Source organism: Vulpes lagopus, chromosome 7 (genome assembly GCF_018345385.1).
Source record: "Vulpes lagopus strain Blue_001 chromosome 7, ASM1834538v1, whole genome shotgun sequence".
NCBI classification, from domain to species: domain Eukaryota; kingdom Metazoa; phylum Chordata; class Mammalia; order Carnivora; family Canidae; genus Vulpes; species Vulpes lagopus.
This window is the reverse complement of record NC_054830.1, coordinates 25,511,963-25,537,140: the sequence shown is the minus strand read 5'-3', so window position 1 is coordinate 25,537,140 and position 25,178 is coordinate 25,511,963. Positions and strand designations below refer to the sequence as shown.

Genomic DNA, 25,178 nt, shown 5'->3' with positions numbered 1-25,178 from the left:
CATCCACCTATTCTAAAAGAAACACAACAATTGGGATCATGCACAACAGACTTACTAGGAAGAGAAAAACGAATAACAAAATGTACCTTTCTTTTTGCATTTTTCTAGCCCTGCTCTCCAGCCCTGCTTATTCTAGCAACATATTTCACTGAATACCTTCCTAAGGAAGAAAGGAAAGAAGAAAACTAATATTTATTAAAACATATGTTATACCACCAGGTCCTCATTTAATCTTAACATTATATTTATGATACAGATATTATTTCCATTTGTAATTAAGAAAAATGAGGCACAGGCAAGCATCTTCCAAAGGACACAGAGATAGGAGCAGGGATTCAAATAATAGAACAGAAAGGTCCACTTTTTCTCCATTACTTCACATTGACCTTTATGTTTCATTTATCCTTCACTCCTCCCACAAGCTCTTTTCCAAAATGAAACACAACAAAAGAATATACAATTTGAAGAAAATATGAAAATGACATCTCATTAATTCCTAGGTGGCAATTTAAAAGCCACTAGGCTGTCTATAAATGACTTATTCTCTGTAATTCAAAAGAGACCAACTGTCACTTTGGCTAGCAGTTTGTATACCTAATTACAGACCATTAATAATGAAAATTGTGTTGATATTTTACAAGTCCATTTGAAATTTACAGGCCTTACCATTTTACACTGGGAGAGAAGCACAGTAATACACTCAAGTAGGAATACTTACCCTCACAATTTTTCCTCTACCCTCGAACCTACTGTTACACCATGTAAGGGAATTTGGTTTTTGTTTTTTAATGAACATATTCATGGGAAATGTGGCAATATCTGGATTCTGGCTTGGTCATTTGTAGTACTGTGTGTCTTAACAAGCTAAAGGATTTATACTTGATATATAGTGTTTTACAAACTTCGAGTTCTGATCCATTAGTGTGTTACAAAGTCATTTAGTAGTCTGTGGCTAGCATTTTGATTTAAACTTAAAAAGAACAGAACAGAAATAAGAATATATGAAATGACGTTCAGTACTGTTAGCAAGCTTTGGAAAACAAAAAGGTGTGTATGTGTTTCAACCTCTTACATGGCTTTTGCATAACTCTACAATCACAAATTTTTTAATTAAAAAAATTTAAAGTCAACATTAACCCAGGTTCTTTTCATTCTGACACATCTGTATCGCTGTCCGAAGCACAGCCTCCATTTAGTGTGAACGTATCGTTTACAGTAGTTGTCCACCCTTTCTCTAGTCTCAATCTGCTAATAGCTTCTAAATACCTTAGAATGAAACCTAAAGTTCTTATCATTATAGTCTATAAGGCCCTACATGATCTTGCTCTTGGTTTTCTCTCCAAACTCATTAACGTCCACTACCTTCTACCCTCATCTCTCTCAGCCACACTAACCTCACTCATGCACCTGAGCCTTTGCACTTGTTTATAGCTAGACCACATTAGTCTACTTCCCTACAAAACTATTTTCATTGATATGATTTAACCTTGTGTCCATGGGTGTTTTGAAAGACTGTTATTAAAAGTGATGCTTCTGTATCTTCTATGAAATAATCTGCTATTATTCAGTCTAAATTGTACGGAAACTATTCTATGTACAGTTTAGGTTCCTGAAGGTAATTTGTTTGCAAGGGACTGTGCTTACAGTCCTGTAAGCACTTCCTGTAGGTAGGTATGTTAGCTGGTCCTTTGTCACTTTTCAACCAGAAATATTTTTCTCCTCTATGATGATAAATAAATGTTCTATCAGGCTTCTCTTTTTTTCTCTAAAAGACATCAGTTTTGGCTACTCTAAAATTTTTTTTCAAATCCTGTTGAACCTTTAACTATCTTTATTTCCTAGTAATATAAAAAATGCTCAAGCAGCTCTAGTGTTTGCACTAGCCACAGGTATTCACTTCAAGCAGGTGTTTAAGTAGCCCTGAATTTATAAAACCCTCTGTAGCTTAGGGGCCCAAATTCAACTTACACTGTTTTCAGACTTTACATCTGATTAACCCCTTGTTTTTCCCAGAAATCAGACATTGATAGTTGTCCTTGAACCAAAAGATTCTCCCTGCCCCATTACTTTTCCTTGTCCCTTGGTGATTTTGATTACTTTCAATGACCCAGGCACTATACTCCACATGTTACATAATTTGCTCTTTGGCCTTCAGAAAATTCTTACCGTTCATTCCATAAACAAATACATTTTGCATCACTTTCAACTTTGCTAAAATCTATAAATACTTTCATTTCCAATATAATGATAAACTGCTTCTTTCTAACCCTTCTTACATTGATAGGTTTTGCAATGTCCAAAAATTGATAGATTAATAGCATTTCAACTAAAACTTCAGAACAAAGCACTATATAATAGACATGCCATAGCTCAGAGGGCAAAAACTCTAAGCCCATACGGGGAGGTCTTAAAATGTGAACACAGAATGGATTATGGATTCTAGATGGCAGATGTTATGTCCAGATTTTTAATCTACCTAAATTACCACCTAAAATCAAATAGACTAAAATAGCAAAACTGAAATTCCAAGGATAGTATTTACAACAAAACCAGATGACAAAGTATCTACAATGAACCTCAAAAGTGAATGAGGAAAACATCAACAGCCACCAGAAATATATGAAACCTGCACCTGAGCAGGAGGATGTATAAAGGAAACAATGGCACATTTTAAGGATTTGAGGAGAACCCTAAGATAGTCATTAGGTATTCACTGGAGAGTGTGATGGCCAATTTGAGAGAAGTTGAAAATGGAAAAGCTTTAGCCCAGTCCAATAACAAGTAAGCATGAGTTAAGTTCTGTAAAAGGCTAGAGCAGTCTGAGTCATATGAATTCTTAAAATCAATCTACCACCAAAAATTGCATTTCAAGATAGGGCTCTACAGTGAGGGAAGTTGCTGGATGTGGAGGCAAAATTGAGCAAGGTAGGGACAACAGAGACAAAGAAAGAAAAGATCCAGATAAAAATGGAGGAGAAGGAAGCCACCAGGTATTTGAGTTTATTTTACAAAAACAACAGGAGGGGGAGCTGTGTGACATTAGAAAAGTTCTCCTGAACCATGACGCCCTTCTAAAAGTTCAGGAAAAATTTCACATAAAAATGAGCAAAAATTTTTCACAGAAAAATATCCAAGTCCAATCCTATACAGTTATTTTAAGAAAATTGAGACTAACGAATAGACTAATATCCCTACAGATAATGAAGGGGCAGACCTTGATATCAAAATTATAACACACTATTTCAAAACAAGCTAAGAGGCATTAAGAAAATAATTCAGACATGAGAAAGAAACAGAAATCATAATTACAAAACTCCAGAAGAGGGAAAGAACTCAAAACAAAAGAAAAAGAATCGTTCAAAAATGAACACAAAATTAGAAGGACACAAGTGACTAACTATAACAAATAATCCATTAGGAGAAATAAAAGGTGAAAAAGAAGGAAATTTTTAAAAATCAAAAAGAAATGAAGTGACATCAGAAAAATGGCAGAGTAGGCAGCTCCAAGCTCTCATCCCCCTTCAGAAACATTGAAAAACATGTAGAAACTGTCAGAACCAACTTTGTTAGAATTAGAACTCTGGAAAACAGTCTTATAGCCACAAAGTGAATACTGAATCAAGAAAAAAGCAACTTTAAAATCGTAGGACATCTTTGTGGCATTACTTACTTTTGTCCTATCCCCTTCTCCAGTGTTACAGAAGTCCTGAACACATCAGCCTACATTCCCCATGTGGGACCCTGGAACCTGGTTCCAGAGAGAGCAGAGTAGATCTAAATCACAAATTATCTTGTCTATCTGTTCTAACCTGTCTGGGGCTACCTAAAGGACTGACACAAGGCCCTTACCTCTGTTCAGCCTAACTTACAATTCACTCCACGCTGGAAAAGCAGAGACTGGCTGGAAAGGTGGAATTTATCCCAAGTGGTTCAACATAAGTCAATCAATGTAACATGCCACAATAACAGAAAGACAAAACCCCACACCATCATGTCAATTGATGCAGAAAAGGCACATGACAAAGACCTATATACCATTTTATGATAAAAAAAAAACAACACTCAGAAAGCTACGATTAGAAAGGAACTTCTTCAACATGATAAAGGAAATGCCACAGCTAACCTCACACTCAATGGTGAAAGTGTGAAAGCTTTCTTCCTAATATCAGGAACATGAAAAAGGAAGCTTGCTTTCTCTATTGATATGCAATGGTTACTGGAAGTTCTAGCCAGACACAAGAAAAAGGGGGGGAAAAGGTATCCCAAATGGAAAGGAAGAAGTAAACTATGTCTATTCACAGATGACATGATTCTATATATAGAAAATCCCAAAGAACCCACAAGAAAGCTAAGAGAGGGACGCCTGGGTGGCTCAGCAGTTGAGCATCTGCCTTTGGCTCAGGGTGTGATCCTGGAGTCCTGGGATTGAGTCCCACATCAGGCTCCCTACATGGAGCCTGCTTCTCCCTCTGCCTCTCTCTGACTCTCTGTGTCTCTCATGAATAAATAAATAAAATCTTAAAAAAAAAAAAAAAGAAAGCTAAAAAGCAAATTCGGCCACGTTGTAGCTTACAAAATAAACACACAAGAACCAGTTGTATTTCTACACATCAGCAATGAAAATTCCAAGAAGGAAATTAACAAAGCAATTCCATTTTAAAAAGCACCTAAATAAAGAACCTAGGAATAAATTTAACCAAAGGGGTAAAAGACATATACATTGAAAACTATAAAATATTAAGGAAATAGAAAAGCATCCTAATCCATATTCATGGATTTAAAGACTTAATATTGTTAAGGTGTCAATATTAACCAGTGATCTACAGATTTAATGCAGCCTCTATCAAAATTCAAACAGCCTTTTTTGCAGAAATGGGAAAGTCAATCCTCAAATTTGTATAGAATCACAAGGAACCCTGAATAGGCAAAACAATCTTGAAAAAGAACGAAGTTGGAAGATTCACTTTCTGAATTCAAAACTTACTACAAAACTACAGTAATCTAAACCGTGTGGTACAGGCATAAGAACAGACATAACTTAGTAAAAGTAAAATTAAGATTCCAGAAATAGGGACACCTGGGTGACTCAGCGGTTAAACATCTGCCTTAGGCTCAGGACGTGATTCTAGAGTCCCAGGATCAAGTCCCACATCGGGCTCCCTGCATGGAGCCTGCTTCTGCCTCTGCCTATGTCTCCACCTCTCTCTGTGTGTCTCTCATGAATAAATAAATAAATAAATAAAATATTTTTTAAAAAAAGTTTCCAGAAATAAAAATAAAACTGTACATCTACATCCAACTGGATTTCAACATGTGCCAAGACCATCAAATGGTTCAAGAAGAGCCCTTCAATGAATGGACCTGGGACAACTGGATAACCACATGCAAAAATAATAAAAAGTTACTTTAATAAATAAAGTTACTTTATCCCATATACAAAACAACTCAAAATGGATCAAGGACTTAAATATAAGAGCTAAAACCATTACATTCTTTTCACCCATTACTTCTTAAAAAATTTTTTTCTGGGGCAGCCCCGGTGGCACAGCAGTTTAGCGCCGCCTGCAGCCCAGGGTGTGATCCTGGAGACCCAGGATCGAGTCCTACATCAGACTCGCTGCATGGAGCCTGCTTCGCCCTCTGCCTCTCTCTCTCTCTCTCTCTCTCTGTGCCTCTATGAATAAATACATAAAATCTTAAAAAAAAATTTTTTTTTCTGTTCCATTCTTTCCCCCTCTATTAGACTTCTGGTATTTCCATAATGTATGGTGCATGTTGGTACACTTGATGCTGATGTCCCTTAGGTTCTGTTATTTTCCTTCATCTTTTTCTTTCTGGTTCTCAGGGTATTTCAATGGCCCTATCTTCAAGTTTCTTGATTCTTTCTTTTGCCTGCTCAAATATGCCACCAAACCTTTCACTGATTTTTATTCCAGCCATTGTACTTTCTATTTCTCTCTATTGATATTCACCACTTGTTTACAAATTATTTCCCTGATTTTCTTTAGTTCTTTGTTCATGTCTTCCTTCAGCATTTTGAGCATATTTAAAATAGTCAAAGTCTTTGTCTAATAAGTCCACTGTCTGAGCTGGGATATTTTTTCTCCCATAAATGGGCCATAATTTCTGTTTCTTTGAATGTTTTGTAATTTTTGTTGAAAATCAGATATCCCAAATATTGTAATGTGGTAATTCTAGAAATTAGGTTCGCTTCTCTTTCTAGAGATTGCTATTATTATTTGAAGGATACAGTTATTTGTTTAGTGACTTTTCCAATTTTTTTTTTTTTTTTTTTTGCAAAGACTATATTCCTTGTTTTGTGCTGTCATGGAAGTCTCCGTTCTGTTCAGCCAGAGTCCTGACACATATTTCCCTAAATGCCAGGATGCAATCAGAAAAAGAGGATAGGGATATTCTGTCTCTTTATTTATTTTAAGATTTTATTTATTTATTCATGAGAGACAGAGAGAGAGAGAGGGAGAGAGAGAGGCAGAGACAGAGGGAGAAGCAGGCTCCATGCAGGGAGCCCAACATGGGATTTGATCCCGGGATCACACCCTGGGCCAAAGGCTGGGGCTAAACTGCTGAGCCACCCACATGTCCCTACTCTGTCTCTTTAAATTCTCTTGGCAGATGCCAGGAAACCTCTCTAGCCTGTGGGTTTTAAAACAATGGTCAGTCTCTTAGCAATCAAAAGCAGCAGTCAAAACATACAACCACAATTTTTTAAGGACAAGCAAGTCACATCAGGAACCATGGGCCACCATACCACCAGCTGCTTGTCACAAGGCTGGGGGATAGAAAATGGTAGTCACCATTTGGTGCAAAGCACCAAAATTCTCAGAAATTTACCAGCCTCTTTCCTTATTAAGCACTCCATTGGATGCTGCAAGTGCTTAACTAGGCTGAAGAATTCCAAAATAATTGCTTCGGACAGTTCATGCCAGCTTAATAGTTGTCTTGGTGAAGGAATCGATTTTTGGAGCTTCCTTTTCTGCCATTTTTTATGATGTCACCTCCATCTATTCAATCTAAAAATCTTTTCTAGAGCCAAGTCAAACAAGTCCCTAATCTATGATAATAGCTACCATTTATTGACTGCCTGCTATGTCCAGGTACTCCTGATCGTCACAACAATCCTACCAAATAGATATTACCATCTCCATTCTATCTATCTATCATCTATCTATCTATCTATAAAGATTTTATTTATTTATTCATGATAGACATAGAGTAAGAGAGGCAGAGACACAGGCAGAGGGAGAAGCAGGCTCCATGCAGGAAGCCTGACATGGGACTCGATCCTGGGACTCCAGGATCATGCCCTGGGCCAAAAGCAGGCGCTAAACCTCTGAGCCACCCAGGGATCCCCCATCTCCATTTTATTGATTAAGAAACTAAGGTCAGATATATTAAGTAGCTTGCCATGGTCTCCCAGCTATTGCAGATTCGACATTCTTATTCCTTTAAAACCTCCATACTGTCTTCCTCCTCCACTTTAAACACTCTCTGGTCTTTGAGTACAAATTTATGAAATCTCACTTTGTTTATGAAGTTTTCCTGAAGCAATCAAAATAGTAAGAATCTATTTCAACTCTAATTCTTTTTTTTTTTTCCCCCAACTCTAATTCTACCATTAAGGCAAATCATTTACTTGGCACTTGTCCCGGAGAGATTGTGCATCAATAAAATCAAATTACAGAACACCCCTACACTGAGAATAAGTCCAGAGAGCATGAATTAAATACCAAACTCCTGAGAGGCTGCTGAAAAGAATAGTTAGGCACAGTTAGTTGCTTAGAAGGCACTTACAAGTGAGCATGGTGATCTGAATGAAAGGCAAGGAGAAGAGGGAGGTGGAGAAGGAACAGGTATTGCAGTACATTTATATATAGTTAATGCTCAGCCCCAGAAGTAACAAAAATCAAACAAAGGAAGAAGTGGGAAAATGCAAGATAAAGTGAAGCTGTTAGAGAAGGCCTTCCACACTGCACTAAGGAGTTGAGATTTCTTGACAGAAGCCACTACTAAATGATTTGATGCAAATATTGTTTTAGGGAGATTATTCTAACAGCTCTGATAATCTAGCAGCTGTGTGTAGGATGATTTGCAGTGGGAGTAACTAGAAATAGGGAGATCCATGACTTACATATTTTTTACCACCAACAATTTAGTTATTTCTTAGAATACATCATGCATATTATATATGAATTTGTTTGTTTATATATTTTATATATATATTCTTATTTGTATAACCTTCTTGGCTTCCTGACTAGCAAAGAACCACGTTTCAGAGGCTGAAAATTTTAAGTTGTGCCACCAAAGGTGGAAATATAAAGTTTTATCATATACTATAGGAAAACACACAGAAAAGTGGTAAAATGTTCTCTACCAAAATGAAATCTCACATGTGAAACAAGAATAGCTTGTCCACCCAAAGGTCTTGTAAATGTTATGAATTTGACATGATTTTTTTTTTCATCTCCAAGTGACATTCCAGGCACATTTATTGTACAGTAATGTCTTCTTATGGAGCCAGCTCACCAAAAAGAAAGAGAAAGAAAAAGGGTCATAGAATAACAGCCTCATTTGCCACAAAATAAATCACTGTGATCACATTTGTGGAAAACACTGAACAAGGTCACTCGGTTTAAAGGATGTAGCTTTATATTATTTAATAATGCACACAATAGGCTCAGTCTAAGGACAGTTGACATTAACTTATATAGTACTAAGAGGTAGGGAAGAGTAAGAAACTAAAAAAAAAAAGTTTCCATTAAAGACTGGCAAAATTGGCAAAATATAGGAATGTAGATCTTACTTAGAAATAAAAAAAAAGAAAACTGCCCACACATAAAACACTTTATTTGGCAAACAAATTCAATGGAAATGTTAAAAGATAAAATAGCACATCTACCCCCAAAAAGAACATTCATAGCTTTTTTAAATGCTTAATAAGGTAAAGAAAATAGCCATGATGGCCTTTTCCATCCTTTAGGCACAACCACTCAGGCTGGCATATAAATATTTTTTAGGATTTTATTTTTAAGTAATCTCTACACCCTACATGGGGTTCAAACAATACCAAGATCAAGAGTCACATGCTCTTTCAACTGAGCAGATGCCCAGCTTATAATTACAGTGTTTAGAGTACCACGGTCTTTAATCATGTCTCTTCATTTTTAGTCATAATTAATTCTTCTGGAGATTTATCTCTTCAAGGTTTTGATAATTCACACATTCAGAGCTGAGTTCTTTAAAAATTATAATAATCCTACTTTGAAAGAGAAATGAAACAAAGTCACTAACTGAGGATTAAATGAATAAATGAAGATAATAACAATGCAACTTATGGAACAATCATTTTGACTAAGATGGGAAACAATATGGAGGCTGAAGAAACCCCTTACAGGGTTGAGTATAATGCAGAGGCACTTATTTGTCTGCTGTCACATGACTCAGATGTTCAAACTCAGTCTACTCCCAATATCCTTCACGACACAATGCTCCTGAGGATGGGTAGGTAATGCCCCAGTTAAGAATTATTCTTTTTTTTTTTTATTTTGAACTGAAATTTAGTATCACATTTAAATTCCACCTCCATTTATGACTTAAACACAGGCCTAAAATTATTTCCCTAGGAAACTTTTAGGGCCAAAGTGAAGTTTACTTTGAAAAGGATCGTTAATTTCTTTCAACACCACGGAATGTAACATGCTTACATTCAGAATTCAGCTATAGAGAAATTTCAACTACAAAGCCAAAGAGTTCACTGTTTAACAGTGTCAAAAGGATACCACATAATATATAATAATCACAAGTTTTTGAGTGCTTACCATGTGCTTGCATAAACTACTTCCCACACATTCTTTTGCTTAATCTTTACAACAATCTTATAAAGATATATGCTTCATTAATTGCTATACTACATACAAATTAGGACTAAAAGAGGTTAAGTAACTCGCCAAAGGACTTCCCAAGCTAGTAACTGGGGAAGATATACATTTTAAACTCTTTGACCTCAACCATTCGGCTAAGTACTTAACGTTTGTCTTGCAATTTCATACCCAGTATCTCTAATATTTCTCCCAACCATCCTGTGATATAAGAGTGCTTTTGATCATTTTATACATCAGCAAATCAAGGCTGACACACAAGCCAAATGACCTATCTATATTCACAACAGAGAAAATAAAACAATAACTAGGGTTTATACCAAATCATCATGAAAGGTAAACTTTTAAAATTTCTTTCAAAAAATGCATTTGCTATCTATTGCCATCTACTTAACAATCCTAATAAACTATGTTTCCTAGCTTTTGTGTCCATGGGTAACTAAAGAGAACAACCATTTGCTTATGCCAGGGACTATACTTAGGCACTTTACATACATTACCTCATCTAAACTTCAGAACAGGGCACCCGGGTGGTTCAGTGGTTGAGCATCTGCCTTTGGCTCAGGTCATGATCCCAGGGTCCTGGGATCAAGTTTTCACAGGGCTCCCCACAGAGAGCCTGCTTCTCCCTCTGCCTATGTCTCTGCCTCTCTCTGAGTCTCTCATGAACAAATAAATAAAACCTTTTAAAAAGATAAAAATAAACTTCAGAACACTTGATGATATAAGCAGTATTGCACATGATCAGATAGGATCAGGAGTTAAATCATATGCAAGGATTATACAGAAAGAACAGCAAACAAGTCGTATTAGACTCCTCATCACCATGGCAAATTCTGTGAAGATGAGGATGAGTGGTATCCCTTTTTCTCAGTGATAGTCCTAGACATTAACAAATGCCTGCTGAATAAATACCAAATAGTATTTTTTAAACATTTATTTGTTTTAGAGAGAGAGAATGCAAGCAAGCTGGGGGAGCAGAGAGGAGGAGAGAATCTCTGAGACTCTGAACTAAGCACAGAGGCCAACACAGGGCTTAATGTGGGGCTCAATGCGGGACTCAATCTCATGACTGTGAGATCAAGACCTGAGCCAAAACCAAGACTCGGAGGCTCAAATGACTGCCATCCAGGTACCCTAACACCAAATTGTATTTTAAATAAATATTTCATGAGTGTAATATTTACAACCCAAACTCATTCCATCATTTACCCATCAATTCCTGAGCACCTCTGGACAAGAATTCAACCATCAGCCTACCAGTAATAGAATAAATGTGACTATCAGAAGCCACTTAGAGCAAATACAAAACAGTAGTAATAACAAATACTATTACTGCTAATAAATAATACCAATAACCCCATAAGACATCTAGTATGTCACCAATTCCTACAAATTGTGATTCAGAACAATTTGCCTTTCCCTTCTCATTACCATCTTTTTTAAAAAGATTTTATTTATTTATTCATGAGAGACAGAGAGAGAGACAGAGAGAAAGGCAGAGACACAGGCAGAGGGAGAAGCAGGCTCCACACAGGGAGCCCGATGTGGGACTCAACCCTGGGACCATGAGATCATGCCCTGAGCCAAAGACAGATGCTCAACTGCTGAGCCAGCCAGGCGTCCCTCATTACCATCTTTCTAATCTAGGCGCATAACTGTTGCCAAGATGGGTCCACATCCTTCACACTGATGCTAGAATTATTTCCTAAAACACAACCTGATCACTTTATTTCCCTTTCTAAAAGAGCTGTTGATCCTCTATTGTCTTCAAAATCAAATCCAAGAACTGTGACAACTTTCAAAATGCCACCAATCAATCACCCTATCTAGTTTGATCTTCCACTCTTCCTAAAAGGTATCATGCATTCCAGGAGCGCCTGGCTAGCTCAATTGGTAGAGCATGCAAAATTTTTGATCTAAGAGTAGTGAGTTCAAGCAGCCCACTTAGTAAGAAAAAAAAAAAAAAGTAATATCCATTCTAGCCTTGCTTAACTACTAGCAATTTGCCATACAAGCCCCAAGCCTCTGTGTGTTTGCTTATGCTGTTCTTGGACCCGAAGAGCCCTTGCTTCCACCTACCCACACTCTTCACATGTTAAAAGCCTCCTTTTCTTGCCGAAGCCCAGTTTAAACACTTAAAAATAAGATTTCTCTCTCAGATAACATTTCTCACTAAATAAACACAGAAATCAGAGACTCAAGGTTTTATTCTAAGTTAAGCAATTCTCACCTTGATGTCCAAATCACATTTGGAATAGCACTCTTATCCTATTTTCTCTAATCTATAACATTCACTGCCTGTCATAAAGGTCCCATAGGCACAAGTCATAAATGATTTTCTTAAATGTAGAACAAATACACTAAATAACTCATATGCTACAATGGAAGCTAAAAAGTTTTGATTTAACATAGGATAGGCCAAACTGTATTACATCCAAGGAATAATATGTTATATAAAACAGAACATAAAGATTTGAATTCCACCATTATCACCTTCTAACATACTGTATGATCTTGAGTATTACTTAGTGTTACTTAACCTTTGTGAGCCATCCTTTAGTTATAAAAAGGTAATTATAAAAAACCCCTATTTATAAATTGAGGATAATATCAGTATCTAGCTCAGTGTTTGCTGTAAGGATTAAATTATGCCAAGCATGTAAAACACTAAGCACAGTATTTGTACACACTAAACAAATGGCAGCAAAAAAAAAAAAAAAAAAAACATATATACAGACACACACATACATATAACATTATCAACCAGCCAGATCAGCTCTGATAATTATAGATTAATATACCACATTAAATCATATTTAAGCTAAAACAAATAAACAAATGGCAGCTATTACTATTAAATCCACAAGAAATGCATAAATATGTAGTCATTTTTAATTCCTTCAGTCAAAGGAACTGATGCAAGACTTTATTGGTTAAAGTTCTTAAAAATAAAGTCCTTTGCCAATTAATTAAATAGTAAACAGCTGATAGAGATATAAATAGATCAGTAACAGCTGAACTCTAACACATACAGGTGTTAAAAATAGAATGTCATTGCCCCATTACACGTGAATATTACCATAAATAACCCCAACCTGTACACAGAAGGAAAGCAGTTAAACCTTTGTCTCACAGCACAAACTAAAAACATTCTATGAAAAATACAAAACACATATGACAATGTGGATCAGAGAATTCCCTAATGAAAGTTAAATCAAAAGGAAATCACTACTCTCAGGTGATACATAAATACACTTAGAAAATGTTACATAGATTAGCAATCTAGAGTTCAATTAACATTGTGAACCAACTTATGAATAAATTAAGCCACAAGATATTTAGCAGATATCATAATTCCATTTCTAAATACAAGCTCTACTATATTCCTGGCCCTGAGTGACAGGGCTGGAAACCCAGTCAAGTTATAGAATAATGCAAACAGAAGGCTGTAACTCACTGAATTCAAAACTCAAAATCTACTTGGCCAACCTTTAAACTATCAGAGCAGAGACAGAGATCTTCCCATTACATCGTCCTGTACTATTTGAATTTTCTGTTTAAAAGAGGTGGGGACATCTGGGTGGCTTAGTCAGTTGAGCATCTGACTTGATTTTGGCTCAAGTCATGATCTGGTCAAGATCTCAGGGCCGTGGGATTGAGCCCCACATCAGACTCTGCACTCATCGGGGAGCCTGCTTAGAATTCTCCCTCTCCAGCTGCCCCCTCCCTGTTTCCTCCCTTCCCCACCCCCGACCTTGCTTTCTCCCTCTCAAGTACATAAAAATCTCTTTTAAAAATTAAATGTAAAAAATAAATTAATTAAAATTAAAAATAAATAAAAAAATAAAAAGAGACACATGTATGGGAAGGGGTAAATAAGCATCTAACTCCAAAACTCTCAAAAGACCTAGAAGCCCAGAGAGATGGGCAATTAACAGAGTGCTCAGTATCAGTGTGGCAAAAATTAAAACTAGTGTTATACTTGGCTCTGGCAAGAATGTGGAGAAATAGCAGTCTCATATACTGGGCATGAGAATATAAACTGTTACTATCTCTTTGGAAAATGATTCAGCAATACCTATGAAGACTTTTAATGCTTATGTTCTTTGAGAAACTCTACATTCAGAAACTTAACCTATGGGATGCCTGGGTGGCTCAGCAGTTGGGCATCTGCCTTCAGCTCAGGGTGTGACCCCAGAGTTCCGGGATCAAGTCCCACCATTGGGCTCCCTGCATGAAGCCTGCTTCTCCCTCTGCCTGTGTCTCTGCCCCTCTCTCTGTGTCTCTCACAAATAAATTAATAAAATCTTAAAAAAAAAATCTAATCTATAAAAACACTGAAAAATTCACACACACGTACAATGGCAAATGCATAAGCATGTTCACTATGCAAGGTTAAGAGAAGTTAAAAACTGGAAACAGCTAATGTCTAAACCAAACTACATTATGCTGATCTGATGAAATATCAGACATCACAATCATGATTATCACAATCATCAAAAAATAATGATAGATATTGGTACTTAAAATATATCATCATATACAGTGATCCCTTTTTACAAAAATGATACATATGTTTACAATAAGAATGATATATACTATATAGGTAGATTCAAATGCTACTGCACCATTAGAAAACAAAAATCTAAAAGAATACATATAAAATGTTCATAGTCCTTATATCCACAAAAAGAAATCCTAAATAAACTTTAACATTAAAAAAGATATAAAATTTTATTAAATAAGCCTAGCAGGGGTGCCTGGTGGCTCAGTGGGTTAAGTGTCTGCTCAGGACATGATCCCAGAGTCCTGGGATGAAGCATAGCATCAGGTTCCCCGCTGAGCAGGGAATCAGTCTCCCCTGCTCCTGCTTCTTCCTCTCCCACTCCTCCTGTTTGTGTTCTCTTTCTCTCTGTCAAACAAACAAATAAAATCTTTTTAAAATAAATAAATAAGCCTAGTAAATTTTCAATTCCACTATAGTCATTTAGTGGAAGAGAGTGAAAGGAAGATGAAAGGAAGAAAAAAAATAGGGATACACACTTAACTACACGAGAGAAAAACACACAAAAACAGAATCTGCTAGAAAGAAAAGAGGTAAACAATCAAGGGAGATTAAAGAGGAAAGAAGTTCAATAAATTCAAAAGGATTAGTAAACTAGTCATCTTCCACACATGAAAAACAGACTTCAGAGGTAAAATCACTGACTTTTGAACTGCAGAGTTTTTTGCAGCTCACTTCCTTTTTGTTCCTTCGGATTACAGGATTCAATTCTGAATGGAATAGTTTCAGCAGCCCACCAGAATTCTTTCTTTTTTTAAATATTTTTATTTATCTATTCATGAGAGACAGAGAGAGAGAGAGAGAGAGAGAGGCAAAGACATAGGCAGAGGGAGAAGCAGGCTCCATGCAGGGAGCCCAATGTGGGACTTGATCTCAGGACTTGATCCCAGGACCCCGGAATCATGCCCTGAGCCAAAGGCAAATGCTCAACTGCTGAGCCACCTAGGTGTCCCACCACCAGAATTCTTTATCTGAGGTAATTCAAACTAAGGGACTTGGTAAAACTTTGGTCTTCAGGATTTCTGCCCTTAATATAAAAGTGTTATAAAACTGAAAAAGGAAATTAACCTTTTACACAACACAGCACATACAGGAAATGTAATTTGTATAGTACAAGATTTCCTGACAGATTGAGTGTACAATCTGAAAGGAAGGGGTCAAGAGCAATACCAAAGTTTTTAACCCAAGCAATTTAGAAGCATGTAGCTGCCTCTATATGAGCTAGAAGGGCTGAAGGTGGGAGATTTTGTTTCTTCTGTTTGTTTCCCTGTTTTTTTATTTGTTTGTTGCTTTTTTTAAATTGAGATTGAAGAAGGGGCTAGGAGTTTGGCTTTGGACATACTAAATTTGAGGTATCTATTAGACATCAGATGGAAATGTAAAAAAGCAGTTGGATATGAGCTTACAGTTCAGGAAAGAAGTCTGGGCTTGAGATAAAAATTTGGCTGTCATCAGCAAACTCAAAGAGTTTAAAGTAAAGAGACAGGATGAAATCACCAAAACAGCAAGAAGACAGACAAGACCAAGAATAGAGCTTTCAAGCAGTCCAAAACTTACAGTCAGGGAGAAAAAGACCAAGCAAAAGAAATTTAAAAGATGGACAGTAAAGTATGAGAAGAACCAAGGGAAAGTGCTGTGTCCCAAAAGCTATGAGAATGATGTTTTCCAAGAATGTGAGAGAAATTAACTACATCAAATAATGCTGAAAAATCAAGTAAGATAATAAACAAAAACTGACCACTGGAAAAGCAACCTGAAAGCCACTGATGACCTTGACAAGAACTATATGAATAGTTCTTAAATGAAAGTGAATGAAAGCTTGACCAGAAAGGGGCACCTTGGTGGCTCAGTAGGTTAGGCATTTGACTCTTGATTTTGGCTTAGGTCATGATCTCAAGGTTGTGAGATCGAGCCCCACATTGGGCTCTGTGCTGGGTGTGGAGCCTGAAGATTCTTTCTCCCCTTCTCTCGAGCCCCTCCCACCACCTCTCTCTGCTTCTCTTTCCCACCTTAAAAAACAAAAAAACAAAAACAAAAACAAAAAAAAACAGACCAGAATGATTCAAGAGAAAATGAATGAGAGGAATAAAAAACCACACATATAGACAAATCTTTTAAGAAGTTTTGCTCTAGGGGCACCTGGGTGTCTCAAATGGTTAACCTTCAGCTGGTTGCCTTCAGTTCAGATCATAATCTCTGGGTCCTGAGATTAAGCCCCACATCAGGCTCCCTCATTGGTGGGGAGTCTTCTCCCTCTCCCTCTGCCCTTGCCTCTCCCCTCTGCTCATGTGCTTTGTTTATTCTTTCTCTCTCAAATGAATAAAAACTTAAAAAAAAGAGTTTTGCTCTATATGGAAGCAAAGAAATGAGCATTCATAGCCAAGAAAACCATCAACGAAAAAGGCAACCTACTGAATGAGAGAAAATATTTGCAAATCATTTATCTAATAAGGGGTAAATATCCAAAATATATAAAGAACTGATCCAATACAAGAAAAGAAAAAGAAACAAACTAAAAATGGGTATCAATAGACATTTTCCCAAAGACGACATACAGATGTCTAACAGGTACATGAGAAGATGCTCAACATCACTAATCATCATTCGATCAAAACCATAGTAAGGTATCACCTCACACCTGTTGGAATGGCTATTATCAAAAAGACAAGAAATAAAGAATTGGCAAGGATGTAGAGATGTAGAGAAAACAGATCCCCGTACACTGTTGGTGGGAATGTAAACTGGTGCAGCCACTATGGAAAATGGTATGGAGGTTCCTCAAAAAAACTAAAAATAGAACATATCATCTAAGAATTCCACTTTTGAGTACTTACCTGAGGAAAACAAAAACACTAACTCAAAAAGATATATGTACTCCCATATTCATTGCAGCATTATTTATAATAGCCAAGATATGGAGACAACCTAAGTGTCCATTGATGGATGAAGGGATAAAGGAAATGTGATTATATATAGGCCTATGTTTATACACACACACACACACACACCCTTATTCAGCTGTTAGAAGAATGAAATCTTGCCACTGATAACAACATAGATTGCCCTTGAAGGCATTACGCTGAGTGAAATAAATGAGAGAAAGCCAATACCATATGATCTCACATACATGTGGGATCTAAAAACAAACAAAAAAGTTCATAGCTACAGAGAACAGACTGGTGGTGCTAGAAGTAGGGTTGGGGGTTAGGAGAAATGGGTAAAGCATGGCAAAAGATACAAAATGTTGGTTATAAAGTAAATAAATTGCCACAGGGATGTAATAAATATATAGCTCCCGTGACTGGTTAATAATACTGAATTGCACTTGTGAAAGTTGCTATAAGAGTAGATCTTAAAAGTTAAAAGTTCTCATCACATGAAAAAAATTCTGTAACTGTGTATAGTGGATGTTAACTAGATTTATTGTGGTGATCATTTCCCAATATATACAAATACTGACTCATTGTATTGTATACCTGAAACTAATGTGTTGTATATCAATTATACCTCAAGAAAAATTTTTATTAAAAAAAATGAACAGTAGCTAGAAGGGAAAGTGAAGATCAAGATAATTTTTTCTTTAAATAAGAGAAAAATCACAATTTCATATACTACAAAAATAACCCAGTAGAAAAGAAGGGCACTTAGAAGGGCACTCTGAGGATTCAGAAGTGGTTTCCTAAAGGAGCTGTCCATGCTGAGTCATGAAGGCTCAGTAGGAGTGAGTCAAGATGAGTAGAGAGGGGACTGAAACAGAATGAGCAAAGAGAGGTAAGAAATAATATGAGGTGGGGGTAAGGGGAAACTGAGGAGGGGTCTGGCATGTGAAGTACAGAACTGCAGCTTGAGAGGTAAGCAGTCGCCAAGCCTTTTAAGACATCTAGCAGGACAATCTTTATTGTACAGGGACTTGCCACTACAGGGTTAAGGCAGAAAAGTACTGAGATCAAACTGACACTGCACATGGGGAGGGAATGGCTTGAGGGGTACTAAACTGAAGGCAGGGAGACCAGTTATGAGGCTACTAAAAAATAAAGAAATAACAAGGTTCTAAACTAGGGCAGTATTAGTAGTGAAAGGGGTTTAGTGATGGATCTATGCACTCAGTGTTGAAGGCAATGGGTTTACTGGGCAGATGATAATGCCATTATCTATATTTCAAAATACTGGTGGGGGGGGCGAATGATTCATTTCAGTTTGGGGAATATTGCTTTTGGAATCTCTATTCAACATCCAAGTGAGTAAATGTAAGCAGGCAGAGAATAGAAAACTTGGACCTTTGGGCTCAAGATATCTGAAAGGCATCAGCATTTGAATGGTTATTAAAATTATTGTGATGTATGAGATGATCCAAAAGTAATAATTACACAGAAAACAATGACTGAACTTTTAGGAATACTAGCATTTAAGGATAAATTAGTGAAGAAAATGCTTGAAGGAATATCAGGTCGGAAAAGTATAAGAAAAATCAGGGAAAGAAACGTTCAACAGACCAGAAAAATAGCCAAGTACTAATTAATACATGTCCCAGCGTAAAAAGAGATGCTGTAAGTGACCTGAATAAGCTGGCAGACATCAGAGATCAAGAAAAGTCAAATAAAGTAACAATCTGAACTTTCCGATTCTGTTCCATTAATTTTTCAAAAATTATAGAACCTAAAGGGCCCTCTCTTCCTGAGATCCTTAAGTAGTCAAGCCAATTTGAGTGGCAACACCTAAAGAGACTAAACACAGTTATATCACTACCTTACAGGAAGAGATCATTTCCAGTTTTAGTAGAAGAATATTTGTTGCTCTACATACAGAAAACTGGCAATATATTTCTTTTTTTATTTTTTTAAAGATTTATTTATTTATTCAGTCAGAGAGAGCGAGAGAGAGGCAGAGACACAGGCAGAGGGAGAAGCAGGCTCCATGCAGGAAGCCCGATGTGGGATTCCATCCCGGGTCTCCAGGATCACACCCGGGGCTGCAGGCGGCGCTAAACCGCTGCGCCACCAGGGCTGCCCAATATATTTCTTAATAAACCAAAATCACTGACAAGCATAATAAAATAAGAATTTTGCTTTTTTATCATTCCTAACTTCTTGATTATTACACATTACCTATGACTTCACATAAGCTCAACTAACAATATAAAAATCTTACAGTCTTATACATCAAGGAAAAGTATTTATAAGTACAGATGATGTAGAAACCTATAATGTTAGTAATTAGGGAAATATATTATCAGTGCAATAAAAACTTATCAGAAATAGAATTTTTGATGTTGGAAGAAAAAAGATAAAAGACACAGGAGGAAAATAAATAGAACAAGGATCAATTTCCATTTCTTGATTTTATCACTTTTAGGCAGACAATTCATCAGACTAAAAAAGCACTTATTGTTGGATAACTGTACTGCAATGTACTAACTGGTAGTGACACAAGTGTTTGGTTCCACCCATACAGAAGAACTCCACAAGGAACTTAAAAAAAAAAAATCAACAGGAAGCATATTTTCATATGAGTGCCTAAAGCAAAATCAGCAAAATGTAGAAAGAATGTGACAGATTTACTCCAAATGGGAAAGTTAATAGCATTTTTTCTTGGAACGGGGTGGATTCCCAAGGTGTGAATCATTGGATTAAAGAACACCTGGATCCAGGATTTACCCAAAGCTGTAAAAGCAGGATTGAGACTATAGCAGAGCAAACATGCGCTCTCTGGGCCAGAAAAAAAAAGCTGCATTGGGTTAGTGTCTCAGGAGTTTGGATGAGTCACAAACACAGAGTGGAGAGGAAAGCACAACCAGACTCTCCTTCAGCACATGGGGAAAATTTGCAGCTGTTTTCTTATCTTTTGATTCATTCCCTCCCTTAGTAATTTACTATTAAAAACTTTTAATTATATTCAAGGAAGCTAAAATAAAAGTTAACTCAGAATCTTACTATTCCAAAGATCTGGACAGGCTTTTGCCACATTGCTTTGCACATGAACTAGGTCAACATATAAAGAAATCAATATCACTACCAGAATCTTTCTAGCACTATGAATTTTGCTAACCTACTATAACCAATATATAAAACCTTTATTTCTGTGATCACTAGGCAAGAATGAATGTTTATTTGCTAAGTATATTTTTCTAGAAAGAATGGACTGCTTGTTTCAAAAACACAGAAACTATGTAACTATTCAACAGAAGAATGATTTAAAAAATTACAAGCCATTCATGAATATTATACACCCTTAAAAAAATATTTGTGGGACTATGGCCCAGTGTAGAGAAGGATATCATCACCACCACTGCAGCTACCACCACGGCCTGAAATCAAGAAGATGCTCTAAGATGCACTCTAAGGGGACAATACTCACCATTTCCTGCCTGTCACAGCTAGCAGAGTGCTTGCTATTGGCATATCCTGTAACTTTATAAATGATGCTACATTTGAAATCAAGAAACATGACCTTCATAAGTTATAAGAGGGCCCTCGTATCACAACAGTGCTCAGCAGGGAAGAGGGACTCAAATAGTACAAAATAATACACACTGTTTGCCAAGAGCATTAACAACATTATTCCTGTTTTTATGTCACTTGTGAAATGTCAGGAAGGTAGTGGGGAACTTGAGATTGGATAAATATGGATCATCTATCTCATCTAGGCCTACTGGGCTTACTGCTTTAGCTTTACTTGTGGACCTTCTGTCCCAGAAATTTGTAGAGTTTACAAAACAAAGAGAAGGTTATACAAAAGAAAAGGAAGGATCAATGCATATGTACACCAAAAACTGTACTGGGGCAATGGCATTGTCAGAGCTCTAGTTCCCCTGGGTGCTGGTATTGGTCTGGCCTATAAATACAACGGAAAAGAGGAGTTCTCCCCAACTTTATATTTGAAAATTACAATATGGCAGTTTTGTGGAAATCACCATTTATTTTCATCTGTGAGAATAACTGCTATGAAATGGGAGCATCTGCTGAGAGAGCAGCAGCCAGCACTGATTACTACAAGAGAGACAATTTTATTCCTGGGCTAAAAGCAGATGGAATGTATGTTCTCTGTGTCCAGGAAGCAACAAAGATTGCAGCTGCCTATTATAGATCTGTAAAGAGGGCCATGCTGATGGAGCTGCAGACTCACCAATATCAAGGACACAGTGTGAGTGATCCTGGAGTCAGTTATCATACACAAGAAGAAATTCAAGAAGAGAGCACTTCTCAAAGATAGAATAGTAGACAGCAATACTCTCAGTGTTGAGGAATTAAATAAAACTGAGGTTATTAGCAAAGAAATTGAGAATACAGTCCAGTTTGTAGCACTGATTTTGAACCAATATTGGAAGAATTAAGCCATCATATCTACAGCAACAATTCACCTTTTAAAGGTGTATTTATTTATTTGAGAGAGAGAGAGAGTGAGCATGCGTGTGTGCACACAAGTGGCGGAAGGAACAAAGAGAGAGGGAAAGAGAAAATCTCAAACAGACTCTACACAGAGTCTGGAACCGGGCTCAGGGCTGGATCTCACAACCTTGAGATCCTGACCTGGGGATCCCTGGGTGGCTCAGCGGTTTGACGCCTGCCTTCGGCCCAGGGTGTGATCCTGGAGTCCCGGGATCGAGTCCCACGTCAGGCTTCCTGCATGGAGCCTGCTTCTCCTCTGTCTGTGTCTCTGCCTCTCTCTCTCTCTCTCTCTCTCTCTGTCTCTCATGAATAAATAAATAAAATCTTAAAAAAAAAAAAAAAAAAGAGAGATCATGACCTGTGCCAAAACCAAAAGTCAGATGCTTAACCAACTGAGCCACCCAGGCGCCCCAACAATACACCTTATAAAGTTTATGGTAAATCAGTGAATCAAGTTTAAGTGGATCATTTAAAGGAAGACTGTAAATTTATTATTATGCCTTCAATGGAACATTCATGGTCAACTTTTAAAATTTTGTCATCTCAACTTTAAAAGGAATAAAACTCATAAAACAAAACTTTTGTGAATGTTTATGCCATGCCATAAAATTAAGTTTAAAATTTGGGGGGAAAATGTAATGGGTTCCGAAGGTCCAGTGGTGCAGTGGAAGTACAACTTCTTTCCTATGTCCCACAGTTTCCCAATTTCCCTCCATAGAAGAAGACACGTTATCAGTCTCTTCTATATTAAAACATGGATTTTTAACTGAAACAAACCAACAAACACAAAAACATAGCTCAAATGTCTAAAGGAAAAGTTCACAAATTCTTACATTCAAGAAGAGAAATACAGAAGGAGAAATATAAACACTATGTAATTAACATGAGCCAAGTAGCAAGTTACAAAAGTACACACCTGGGTAATTTACAGGCATTGAGTTAAATCTCAGGGAAGACAGAATAAGATACTTGACATGTAGGGGAGGAACTCTCTCATATCTGTACTGAGACAAACAACTCAACCTAAAATAAAATCTAATCCCTAAGGCAAAAAGAACTCTCCTCCCTTCCTCAATGAGTCACAAAGCTGTCTTGAACTGATTTTGTCTATCAAAGCAGAAGACACAGCACTTTTCCTCTGCTATGGGAATTATCTAGGTATGTTTTATAAACAAAAGTTATTATAATTAGAGGTAAATATCCTCTAATATCTGTTTTAGGTAACAAACTGTATCCCTTAATTGTGGAAGTCAAACTCTTGCCTTTTGCTTCCTGGCAATGTTACTCAACTAATTTGTTCTCTAACACAGAAATAATGACCCCTGTAGTGGGCTGCCTACTATACAGCTAGAATCCTGCAGAGAAGGGGAGAGATTTTAAGGATCTAAGAATAAATGTATTAAAATACAACTTTCAGGGATCCCTGGGTGGCGCAGCGGTTTAGCGCCTGCCTTTGCCCCAGGGCGCGATCCTGGAGACCCAGGATCGAATCCCACGTCGGGCCCCCGGTGCATGGAGCCTGCTTCTCCCTCTGCCTGTGTCTCTGCCTCTCTCTCTCTCTCTCTCTGTGTGTGACTATCATAAATAAATAAATAAAAAATTAAAAAAAAAATACAACTTTCATTCTTATCCCCAGTAGGGAAAAATGTAATCATCATCATTATGACTGCCATTAGAAACTGAGATACCATACAGTGACTTGCTCACAGACAAAAATTTCCAAAGCAGTGGAATAGCTGAGTCACTATTCAACTGAAGACTTAATTATCTCATATAGTCAGTGAAGGAAGATGATATAATATTATAAAAGTCATCTATTTCTGTGTTCGGAGTTCCAAAATGAATTAACATGGCTGCTGACTCTGAAAATTATTTTCACATACTTGGATTTATTTCTTAAAGCATTTGGATACATTCTTTTTCAGGGATTAAATAACATCTATGCATCAATCGAGTCACACGATATATAGATCATGGTCTAACAACTTCCAGCTGCTTTTGTGTTGTAACATTAACTTTTCCTAGAACGGACTAGTCAATTGGGTTATAACATTCCCTTGGGCTTTAAGCCATTTCCTAAATTTAAAATTGAAACATCAGTTGAAGAAAAACAGGTACAACATAACAACCTATACAACTTAATTACAAATATATTAAGTTGCATACATTAGCTTCAGAACAAAAAGTCAGAAAAAAACTATAAAATCAAATGAGATTTTTACTGCTAAAAAGATCTATAAAATACCCTCAACAATGAGATTAATTTAGGGGCCCAAAGAAGCTGCTTGTACTGACACAGGACATTTAAGTAAAGCTGAGGTAAGGGAACAGGGACTTCAAAATATTCAATTTCACAAATCAAAAGCCTCCACAATATCAAAAATATCTAAATAAAAAAAGTTATCAAATGATAGGCAAATTTAAGAAGCACTCACTTGACTAAAATATTATTAGAAAGAATGACTGCATTAGAAAGAATCCTATACCAGTAAAAATCATTAGCATTTATTGAGTCCTTACTATGTGCCAGACTCTCTCTCTCTCTCTCTTTTTTTTTTTTTTTTTAAGATTTTACCTATCCATTCATGAGAGACACGGGGGGGGGGGGGGGGGGGGGGGGAGCAGAGAGCCTGATGATGCGGGACTCGATCCCTTAACCCCAGGATCAGGCCCTGAGCTGAAAGGCAGACGCTTAACTGCTGAGCCACCCAGGTGTCCCCAGACTCTCTTTTAAAGTCCTTTACATGCATTATCAACTCATTTAATTCTCACAACCCCCCAGAAGGTATTATTATTATTATCCTTACTTTATAAACAAGAAACCTCAGGCACAAAGAGGTTAAATTACTTGCCAGAAGTCACCAAGTGAATAGGAAGAAGAACCAGAACATGAATCCACACCATGATCTCTTCAACTGTAGTCTCTAACTCTCCTCTCTCACCTCCCAACTCTTAACCACTCTGCACACTGGCTTTTTAATTTTAGCCCAACTCCTCATTTTGAAGATGAGGAAACTGTGTCCCCCAACGAAGAGAGAAAATTCACTCAAGGCTCAAAACCTTTTTTTTTTTCAAGTAATCTACCTACCCAAAGTGGGGCTCAAACTCACAACCCCAAGATCAATTTTTACCATATTTAGTTTTTTTTAATTAATTTGTTTTTTTTAATATAAAGTACTTATTGTTGAAGGCAGGAGAGTACAATAAAGTACAGAAGAAAATTTAATTCACTACTCCTAGCTTCCAAGAATAACCACTATCAACAGTTTAACATACTTCTTTATATGCATTGTAAGACCAATACTGCTTCTCTGCCCCATATTTTCAAAG

The 25,178-nt window shown here is 36.9% G+C and overlaps 1 protein-coding gene and 1 pseudogene across 39 annotated transcripts in view; one reads left to right on the top strand and one right to left on the bottom strand.

The window, feature by feature from the left end:
• Positions 1-25,178, bottom strand: part of LOC121494774 (sarcolemma associated protein) — a 144,085-nt gene that overhangs the window by 85,496 nt on the left and 33,411 nt on the right. The gene's annotated exons all lie outside the window — the stretch shown is intronic.
• Positions 2,726-22,022, top strand: LOC121494519 (annotated as a pseudogene).